Raw genomic sequence first — 10,866 nt, forward strand, 5'->3', positions numbered from 1 at the left:
CTCTAGGACAAAGTTGAAATTTCACCCCATAGACTTGCATTGAAATAAGGCTGAAGCTAGGGTTAGGGTTAGGGTTAGGGTTAAGGTTAGGGTTAGGGTTCCTCAAGTACTAGAAGCCCCAAATTTGCTGTGGGCGCTTCTTGGGGGCTCCTGATGAAAGAGCAAGTGGCCCCATGTCTCTAGGACAAAGTTGAAATTTCACCCCATAGACTTGCATTGAAATAAGGCTGAAGCTAGGGTTAGGGTTAGGGTTAGGGTTAAGGTTAAGGTTAGGGTTAGGGTTCCTCAAGTACTAGAAGCCCCAAATTTGCTGTGGGCGCTTCTTGGGGGCTCCTGATGAAAGAGCAAGTGGCCCCATGTCTCTAGGACAAAGTTGAAATTTCACCCCATAGACTTGCATTGAAATAAGGCTGAAGCTAGGGTTAGGGTTAGGGTTAGGGTTAGGGTTAAGGTTAGGGTTAGGGTTCCTCAAGTACTAGAAGCCCCGAATTTGCTGTGGGCGCTTCTTGGGGGCTCCTGATGAAAGAGCAAGTGGCCCCATGTCTCTAGGACAAAGTTGAAATTTCACCCCTTAGACTTGCATTGAAATAAGGCTGAAGCTAGGGTTAGGGTTAGGGTTAGGGTTAGGGTTAAGATTAGGGTTAGGGTTCCTCAAGTACTAGAAGCCCCAAATTTGCTGTGGGCGCTTCTTGGGGGCTCCTGATGAAAGAGCAAGTGGCCCCATGTCTCTAGGACAAAGTTGAAATTTCACCCCATAGACTTGCATTGAAATAAGGCTGAAGCTAGGGTTAGGGTTAAGGTTAGGGTTAAGGTTAGGGTTAGGGTTCCTCAAGTACTAGAAGCCCCAAATTTGCTGTGGGCGCTTCTTGGGGGCTCCTGATCAAAGAGCAAGTGGCCCCATGTCTCTAGGACAAAGTTGAAATTTCAACCCATAGACTTGCATTGAAATAAGGCTGAAGCTAGGGTTAGGGTTAGGGTTAGGGTTAGGGTTAAGATTAGGGTTAGGGTTCCTCAAGTACTAGAAGCCCCAAATTTGCTGTGGGCGCTTCTTGGGGGCTCCTGATGAAAGAGCAAGTGGCCCCATGTCTCTAGGACAAAGTTGAAATTTCACCCCATAGACTTGCATTGAAATAAGGCTGAAGCTAGGGTTAGGGTTAGGGTTAGGGTTAGGGTTAAGGTTAGGGTTAGGGTTCCTCAAGTACTAGAAGCCCCAAATTTGCTGTGGGCGCTTCCTGGGGGCTCCTGATGAAAGAACAAGTGGCCCCATGTCTCTAGGACAAAGTTGAAATTTCACCCCATAGACTTGCATTGAAATAAGGCTGAAGCTAGGGTTAGGGTTAGGGTTAGGGTTAGGGTTAAGGTTAGGGTTAGGGTTCCTCAAGTACTAGAAGCCCCAAATTTGCTGTGGGCGCTTCTTGGGGGCTCCTGATGAAAGAGCAAGTGGCCCCATGTCTCTAGGACAAAGTTGAAATTTCACCCCTTAGACTTGCATTGAAATAAGGCTGAAGCTAGGGTTAGGGTTAGGGTTAGGGTTAGGGTTAAGATTAGGGTTAGGGTTCCTCAAGTACTAGAAGCCCCAAATTTGCTGTGGGCGCTTCTTGGGGGCTCCTGATGAAAGAGCAAGTGGCCCCATGTCTCTAGGACAAAGTTGAAATTTCACCCCATAGACTTGCATTGAAATAAGGCTGAAGCTAGGGTTAGGGTTAGGGTTAGGGTTAAGGTTAGGGTTAGGGTTCCTCAAGTACTAGAAGCCCCAAATTTGCTGTGGGCGCTTCTTGGGGGCTCCTGATGAAAGAGCAAGTGGCCCCATGTCTCTAGGACAAAGTTGAAATTTCACCCCATAGACTTGCATTGAAATAAGGCTGAAGCTAGGGTTAGGGTTAGGGTTAGGGTTAGGGTTAAGGTTAGGGTTAGGGTTCCTCAAGTACTAGAAGCCCCAAATTTGCTGTGGGCGCTTCTTGGGGGCTCCTGATGAAAGAGCAAGTGGCCCCATGTCTCTAGGACAAAGTTGAAATTTCACCCCATAGACTTGCATTGAAATAAGGCTGAAGCTAGGGTTAGGGTTAGGGTTAGGGTTAAGGTTAGGGTTAGGGTTCCTCAAGTACTAGAAGCCCCAAATTTGCTGTGGGCGCTTCTTGGGGGCTCCTGATGAAAGAGCAAGTGGCCCCATGTCTCTAGGACAAAGTTGAAATTTCAACCCATAGACTTGCATTGAAATAAGGCTGAAGCTAGGGTTAGGGTTAGGGTTAGGGTTAGGGTTAAGATTAGGGTTAGGGTTCCTCAAGTACTAGAAGCCCCAAATTTGCTGTGGGCGCTTCTTGGGGGCTCCTGATGAAAGAGCAAGTGGCCTCATGTCTCTAGGACAAAGTTGAAATTTCACCCCATAGACTTGCATTGAAATAAGGCTGAAGCTAGGGTTAGGGTTAGGGTTAGGGTTAGGGTTAAGGTTAGGGTTAGGGTTCCTCAAGTACTAGAAGCCCCAAATTTGCTGTGGGCGCTTCTTGGGGGCTCCTGATGAAAGAGCAAGTGGCCCCATGTCTCTAGGACAAAGTTGAAATTTCACCCCATAGACTTGCATTGAAATAAGGCTGAAGCTAGGGTTAGGGTTAGGGTTAGGGTTAGGGTTAAGATTAGGGTTAGGGTTCCTCAAGTACTAGAAGCCCCAAATTTGCTGTGGGCGCTTCTTGGGGGCTCCTGATGAAAGAACAAGTGGCCCCATGTCTCTAGGACAAAGTTGAAATTTCACCCCATAGACTTGCATTGAAATAAGGTTGAAGCTAGGGTTAGGGTTAGGGTTAGGGTTAAGGTTAGGGTTAGGGTTCCTCAAGTACTAGAAGCCCCAAATTTGCTGTGGGCGCTTCTTGGGGGCTCCTGATGAAAGAGCAAGTGGCCCCATGTCTCTAGGACAAAGTTGAAATTTCACCCCATAGACTTGCATTGAAATAAGGCTGAAGCTAGGGTTAGGGTTAGGGTTAGGGTTAAGGTTAGGGTTAGGGTTCCTCAAGTACTAGAAGCCCCAAATTTGCTGTGGGCGCTTCTTGGGGGCTCCTGATGAAAGAGCAAGTGGCCCCATGTCTCTAGGACAAAGTTGAAATTTCAACCCATAGACTTGCATTGAAATAAGGCTGAAGCTAGGGTTAGGGTTAGGGTTAGGGTTAGGGTTAAGATTAGGGTTAGGGTTCCTCAAGTACTAGAAGCCCCAAATTTGCTGTGGGCGCTTCTTGGGGGCTCCTGATGAAAGAGCAAGTGGCCTCATGTCTCTAGGACAAAGTTGAAATTTCACCCCATAGACTTGCATTGAAATAAGGCTGAAGCTAGGGTTAGGGTTAGGGTTAGGGTTAGGGTTAAGGTTAGGGTTAGGGTTCCTCAAGTACTAGAAGCCCCAAATTTGCTGTGGGCGCTTCTTGGGGGCTCCTGATGAAAGAGCAAGTGGCCCCATGTCTCTAGGACAAAGTTGAAATTTCACCCCATAGACTTGCATTGAAATAAGGCTGAAGCTAGGGTTAGGGTTAGGGTTAGGGTTAGGGTTAAGATGAGGGTTAGGGTTCCTCAAGTACTAGAAGCCCCAAATTTGCTGTGGGCGCTTCTTGGGGGCTCCTGATGAAAGAACAAGTGGCCCCATGTCTCTAGGACAAAGTTGAAATTTCACCCCATAGACTTGCATTGAAATAAGGTTGAAGCTAGGGTTAGGGTTAGGGTTAGGGTTAAGGTTAGGGTTAGGGTTCCTCAAGTACTAGAAGCCCCAAATTTGCTGTGGGCGCTTCTTGGGGGCTCCTGATGAAAGAGCAAGTGGCCCCATGTCTCTAGGACAAAGTTGAAATTTCACCCCATAGACTTGCATTGAAATAAGGCTGAAGCTAGGGTTAGGGTTAGGGTTAGGGTTAAGGTTAGGGTTAGGGTTCCTCAAGTACTAGAAGCCCCAAATTTGCTGTGGGCGCTTCTTGGGGGCTCCTGATGAAAGAGCAAGTGGCCCCATGTCTCTAGGACAAAGTTGAAATTTCACCCCATAGACTTGCATTGAAATAAGGCTGAAGCTAGGGTTAGGGTTAGGGTTAGGGTTAGGGTTAAGGTTAGGGTTAGGGTTCCTCAAGTACTAGAAGCCCCAAATTTGCTGTGGGCGCTTCTTGGGGGCTCCTGATGAAAGAGCAAGTGGCCCCATGTCTCTAGGACAAAGTTGAAATTTCACCCCATAGACTTGCATTGAAATAAGGCTGAAGCTAGGGTTAGGGTTAGGGTTAGGGTTAAGGTTAGGGTTAGGGTTCCTCAAGTACTAGAAGCCCCAAATTTGCTGTGGGCGCTTCTTGGGGGCTCCTGATGAAAGAGCAAGTGGCCCCATGTCTCTAGGACAAAGTTGAAATTTCACCCCATAGACTTGCATTGAAATAAGGCTGAAGCTAGGGTTAGGGTTAGGGTTAGGGTTAGGGTTAAGATTAGGGTTAGGGTTCCTCAAGTACTAGAAGCCCCAAATTTGCTGTGGGCGCTTCTTGGGGGCTCCTGATGAAAGAGCAAGTGGCCCCATGTCTCTAGGACAAAGTTGAAATTTCACCCCATAGACTTGCATTGAAATAAGGCTGAAGCTAGGGTTAGGGTTAGGGTTAGGGTTAGGGTTAAGGTTAGGGTTAGGGTTCCTCAAGTACTAGAAGCCCCGAATTTGCTGTGGGCGCTTCTTGGGGGCTCCTGATGAAAGAGCAAGTGGCCCCATGTCTCTAGGACAAAGTTGAAATTTCACCCCATAGACTTGCATTGAAATAAGGCTGAAGCTAGGGTTAGGGTTAGGGTTAGGGTTAGGGTTAAGGTTAGGGTTAGGGTTCCTCAAGTACTAGAAGCCCCAAATTTGCTGTGGGCGCTTCTTGGGGGCTCCTGATGAAAGAGCAAGTGGCCCCATGTCTCTAGGACAAAGTTGAAATTTCACCCCATAGACTTGCATTGAAATAAGGCTGAAGCTAGGGTTAGGGTTAGGGTTAGGGTTAGGGTTAAGGTTAGGGTTAGGGTTCCTCAAGTACTAGAAGCCCCAAATTTGCTGTGGGCGCTTCTTGGGGGCTCCTGATGAAAGAGCAAGTGGCCCCATGTCTCTAGGACAAAGTTGAAATTTCACCCCATAGACTTGCATTGAAATAAGGCTGAAGCTAGGGTTAGGGTTAGGGTTAGGGTTAAGGTTAGGGTTAGGGTTCCTCAAGTACTAGAAGCCCCAAATTTGCTGTGGGCGCTTCTTGGGGGCTCCTGATGAAAGAGCAAGTGGCCCCATGTCTCTAGGACAAAGTTGAAATTTCAACCCATAGACTTGCATTGAAATAAGGCTGAAGCTAGGGTTAGGGTTAGGGTTAGGGTTAGGGTTAAGATTAGGGTTAGGGTTCCTCAAGTACTAGAAGCCCCAAATTTGCTGTGGGCGCTTCTTGGGGGCTCCTGATGAAAGAGCAAGTGGCCTCATGTCTCTAGGACAAAGTTGAAATTTCACCCCATAGACTTGCATTGAAATAAGGCTGAAGCTAGGGTTAGGGTTAGGGTTAGGGTTAGGGTTAAGGTTAGGGTTAGGGTTCCTCAAGTACTAGAAGCCCCAAATTTGCTGTGGGCGCTTCTTGGGGGCTCCTGATGAAAGAGCAAGTGGCCCCATGTCTCTAGGACAAAGTTGAAATTTCACCCCATAGACTTGCATTGAAATAAGGCTGAAGCTAGGGTTAGGGTTAGGGTTAGGGTTAGGGTTAAGATTAGGGTTAGGGTTCCTCAAGTACTAGAAGCCCCAAATTTGCTGTGGGCGCTTCTTGGGGGCTCCTGATGAAAGAACAAGTGGCCCCATGTCTCTAGGACAAAGTTGAAATTTCACCCCATAGACTTGCATTGAAATAAGGTTGAAGCTAGGGTTAGGGTTAGGGTTAGGGTTAAGGTTAGGGTTAGGGTTCCTCAAGTACTAGAAGCCCCAAATTTGCTGTGGGCGCTTCTTGGGGGCTCCTGATGAAAGAGCAAGTGGCCCCATGTCTCTAGGACAAAGTTGAAATTTCACCCCATAGACTTGCATTGAAATAAGGCTGAAGCTAGGGTTAGGGTTAGGGTTAGGGTTAAGGTTAGGGTTAGGGTTCCTCAAGTACTAGAAGCCCCAAATTTGCTGTGGGCGCTTCTTGGGGGCTCCTGATGAAAGAGCAAGTGGCCCCATGTCTCTAGGACAAAGTTGAAATTTCAACCCATAGACTTGCATTGAAATAAGGCTGAAGCTAGGGTTAGGGTTAGGGTTAGGGTTAGGGTTAAGATTAGGGTTAGGGTTCCTCAAGTACTAGAAGCCCCAAATTTGCTGTGGGCGCTTCTTGGGGGCTCCTGATGAAAGAGCAAGTGGCCTCATGTCTCTAGGACAAAGTTGAAATTTCAACCCATAGACTTGCATTGAAATAAGGCTGAAGCTAGGGTTAGGGTTAGGGTTAGGGTTAGGGTTAAGGTTAGGGTTAGGGTTCCTCAAGTACTAGAAGCCCCAAATTTGCTGTGGGCGCTTCTTGGGGGCTCCTGATGAAAGAGCAAGTGGCCCCATGTCTCTAGGACAAAGTTGAAATTTCACCCCATAGACTTGCATTGAAATAAGGCTGAAGCTAGGGTTAGGGTTAGGGTTAGGGTTAAGATTAGGGTTAGGGTTCCTCAAGTACTAGAAGCCCCAAATTTGCTGTGGGCGCTTCTTGGGGGCTCCTGATGAAAGAACAAGTGGCCCCATGTCTCTAGGACAAAGTTGAAATTTCACCCCATAGACTTGCATTGAAATAAGGTTGAAGCTAGGGTTAGGGTTAGGGTTAGGGTTAAGGTTAGGGTTAGGGTTCCTCAAGTACTAGAAGCCCCAAATTTGCTGTGGGCGCTTCTTGGGGGCTCCTGATGAAAGAGCAAGTGGCCCCATGTCTCTAGGACAAAGTTGAAATTTCACCCCATAGACTTGCATTGAAATAAGGCTGAAGCTAGGGTTAGGGTTAGGGTTAGGGTTAAGGTTAGGGTTAGGGTTCCTCAAGTACTAGAAGCCCCAAATTTGCTGTGGGCGCTTCTTGGGGGCTCCTGATGAAAGAGCAAGTGGCCCCATGTCTCTAGGACAAAGTTGAAATTTCACCCCATAGACTTGCATTGAAATAAGGCTGAAGCTAGGGTTAGGGTTAGGGTTAGGGTTAGGGTTAAGGTTAGGGTTAGGGTTCCTCAAGTACTAGAAGCCCCGAATTTGCTGTGGGCGCTTCTTGGGGGCTCCTGATGAAAGAGCAAGTGGCCCCATGTCTCTAGGACAAAGTTGAAATTTCACCCCATAGACTTGCATTGAAATAAGGCTGAAGCTAGGGTTAGGGTTAGGGTTAGGGTTAAGGTTAGGGTTAGGGTTCCTCAAGTACTAGAAGCCCCAAATTTGCTGTGGGCGCTTCTTGGGGGCTCCTGATGAAAGAGCAAGTGGCCCCATGTCTCTAGGACAAAGTTGAAATTTCACCCCATAGACTTGCATTGAAATAAGGCTGAACCTAGGGTTAGGGTTAGGGTTAGGGTTAGGGTTAAGGTTAGGGTTAGGGTTCCTCAAGTACTAGAAGCCCCGAATTTGCTGTGGGCGCTTCTTGGGGGCTCCTGATGAAAGAGCAAGTGGCCCCATGTCTCTAGGACAAAGTTGAAATTTCACCCCATAGACTTGCATTGAAATAAGGCTGAAGCTAGGGTTAGGGTTAGGGTTAGGGTTAATGTTAAGGTTAGGGTTAGGGTTCCTCAAGTACTAGAAGCCCCAAATTTGCTGTGGGCGCTTCTTGGGGGCTCCTGATGAAAGAGCAAGTGGCCCCATGTCTCTAGGACAAAGTTGAAATTTCACCCCATAGACTTGCATTGAAATAAGGCTGAAGCTAGGGTTAGGGTTAGGGTTAGGGTTAGGGTTAAGGTTAGGGTTAGGGTTCCTCAAGTACTAGAAGCCCCAAATTTGCTGTGGGCGCTTCTTGGGGGCTCCTGATGAAAGAGCAAGTGGCCCCATGTCTCTAGGACAAAGTTGAAATTTCACCCCATAGACTTGCATTGAAATAAGGCTGAAGCTAGGGTTAGGGTTAGGGTTAGGGTTAAGGTTAGGGTTAGGGTTCCTCAAGTACTAGAAGCCCCAAATTTGCTGTGGGCGCTTCTTGGGGGCTCCTGATGAAAGAGCAAGTGGCCCCATGTCTCTAGGACAAAGTTGAAATTTCACCCCATAGACTTGCATTGAAATAAGGCTGAAGCTAGGGTTAGGGTTAGGGTTAGGGTTAGGGTTAAGGTTAGGGTTAGGGTTCCTCAAGTACTAGAAGCCCCGAATTTGCTGTGGGCGCTTCTTGGGGGCTCCTGATGAAAGAGCAAGTGGCCCCATGTCTCTAGGACAAAGTTGAAATTTCACCCCATAGACTTGCATTGAAATAAGGCTGAAGCTAGGGTTAGGGTTAGGGTTAGGGTTAAGGTTAGGGTTAGGGTTCCTCAAGTACTAGAAGCCCCAAATTTGCTGTGGGCGCTTCTTGGGGGCTCCTGATGAAAGAGCAAGTGGCCCCATGTCTCTAGGACAAAGTTGAAATTTCACCCCATAGACTTGCATTGAAATAAGGTTGAAGCTAGGGTTAGGGTTAGGGTTAGGGTTAAGATTAGGGTTAGGGTTCCTCAAGTACTAGAAGTCCCAAATTTGCTGTGGGCGCTTCTTGGGGGCTCCTGATGAAAGAGCAAGTGGCCCCATGTCTCTAGGACAAAGTTGAAATTTCACCCCATAGACTTGCATTGAAATAAGGCTGAAGCTAGGGTTAGGGTTAGGGTTAGGGTTAAGGTTAGGGTTAGGGTTCCTCAAGTACTAGAAGCCCCAAATTTGCTGTGGGCGCTTCCTGGGGGCTCCTGATGAAAGAACAAGTGGCCCCATGTCTCTAGGACAAAGTTGAAATTTCACCCCATAGACTTGCATTGAAATAAGGCTGAAGCTAGGGTTAGGGTTAGGGTTAGGGTTAGGGTTAAGGTTAGGGTTAGGGTTCCTCAAGTACTAGAAGCCCCAAATTTGCTGTGGGCGCTTCTTGGGGGCTCCTGATGAAAGAGCAAGTGGCCCCATGTCTCTAGGACAAAGTTGAAATTTCACCCCTTAGACTTGCATTGAAATAAGGCTGAAGCTAGGGTTAGGGTTAGGGTTAGGGTTAAGATTAGGGTTAGGGTTCCTCAAGTACTAGAAGCCCCAAATTTGCTGTGGGCGCTTCTTGGGGGCTCCTGATGAAAGAGCAAGTGGCCCCATGTCTCTAGGACAAAGTTGAAATTTCACCCCATAGACTTGCATTGAAATAAGGCTGAAGCTAGGGTTAGGGTTAGGGTTAGGGTTAAGGTTAGGGTTAGGGTTCCTCAAGTACTAGAAGCCCCAAATTTGCTGTGGGCGCTTCTTGGGGGCTCCTGATGAAAGAGCAAGTGGCCCCATGTCTCTAGGACAAAGTTGAAATTTCACCCCATAGACTTGCATTGAAATAAGGCTGAAGCTAGGGTTAGGGTTAGGGTTAGGGTTAAGATTAGGGTTAGGGTTCCTCAAGTACTAGAAGCCCCAAATTTGCTGTGGGCGCTTCTTGGGGGCTCCTGATGAAAGAGCAAGTGGCCCCATGTCTCTAGGACAAAGTTGAAATTTCACCCCATAGACTTGCATTGAAATAAGGCTGAAGCTAGGGTTAGGGTTAGGGTTAGGGTTAGGGTTAAGGTTAGGGTTAGGGTTCCTCAAGTACTAGAAGCCCCAAATTTGCTGTGGGCGCTTCTTGGGGGCTCCTGATGAAAGAGCAAGTGGCCCCATGTCTCTAGGACAAAGTTGAAATTTCACCCCTTAGACTTGCATTGAAATAAGGCTGAAGCTAGGGTTAGGGTTAGGGTTAGGGTTAGGGTTAAGATTAGGGTTAGGGTTCCTCAAGTACTAGAAGCCCCAAATTTGCTGTGGGCGCTTCTTGGGGGCTCCTGATGAAAGAGCAAGTGGCCCCATGTCTCTAGGACAAAGTTGAAATTTCACCCCATAGACTTGCATTGAAATAAGGCTGAAGCTAGGGTTAGGGTTAGGGTTAGGGTTAAGGTTAGGGTTAGGGTTCCTCAAGTACTAGAAGCCCCAAATTTGCTGTGGGCGCTTCTTGGGGGCTCCTGATGAAAGAGCAAGTGGCCCCATGTCTCTAGGACAAAGTTGAAATTTAACCCCATAGACTTGCATTGAAATAAGGCTGAAGCTAGGGTTAGGGTTAGGGTTAGGGTTAAGGTTAGGGTTAGGGTTCCTCAAGTACTAGAAGCCCCAAATTTGCTGTGGGCGCTTCTTGGGGGCTCCTGATGAAAGAGCAAGTGGCCCCATGTCTCTAGGACAAAGTTGAAATTTCACCCCATAGACTTGCATTGAAATAAGGCTGAAGCTAGGGTTAGGGTTAGGGTTAGGGTTAAGGTTAGGGTTAGGGTTCCTCAAGTACTAGAAGCCCCAAATTTGCTGTGGGCGCTTCTTGGGGGCTCCTGATGAAAGAGCAAGTGGCCCCATGTCTCTAGGACAAAGTTGAAATTTCACCCCATAGACTTGCATTGAAATAAGGCTGAAGCTAGGGTTAGGGTTAGGGTTAGGGTTAGGGTTAAGGTTAGGGTTAGGGTTCCTCAAGTACTAGAAGCCCCGAATTTGCTGTGGGCGCTTCTTGGGGGCTCCTGATGAAAGAGCAAGTGGCCCCATGTCTCTAGGACAAAGTTGAAATTTCACCCCTTAGACTTGCATTGAAATAAGGCTGAAGCTAGGGTTAGGGTTAGGGTTAGGGTTAGGGTTAAGATTAGGGTTAGGGTTCCTCAAGTACTAGAAGCCCCAAATTTGCTGTGGGCGCTTCTTGGGGGCTCCTGATGAAAGAGCAAGTGGCCCCATGTCTCTAGGACAAAGTTGAAATTTCAACCCATAGACTTGCATTG

This window comes from Nelusetta ayraudi, unplaced genomic scaffold (genome assembly GCF_046127955.1).
Source record: "Nelusetta ayraudi isolate G7.1 ecotype Tasmania unplaced genomic scaffold, CSIRO-AGI_Nayr_v1 ptg000063l, whole genome shotgun sequence".
In the NCBI taxonomy this organism is placed as follows: Eukaryota; Metazoa; Chordata; class Actinopteri; order Tetraodontiformes; family Monacanthidae; genus Nelusetta; species Nelusetta ayraudi.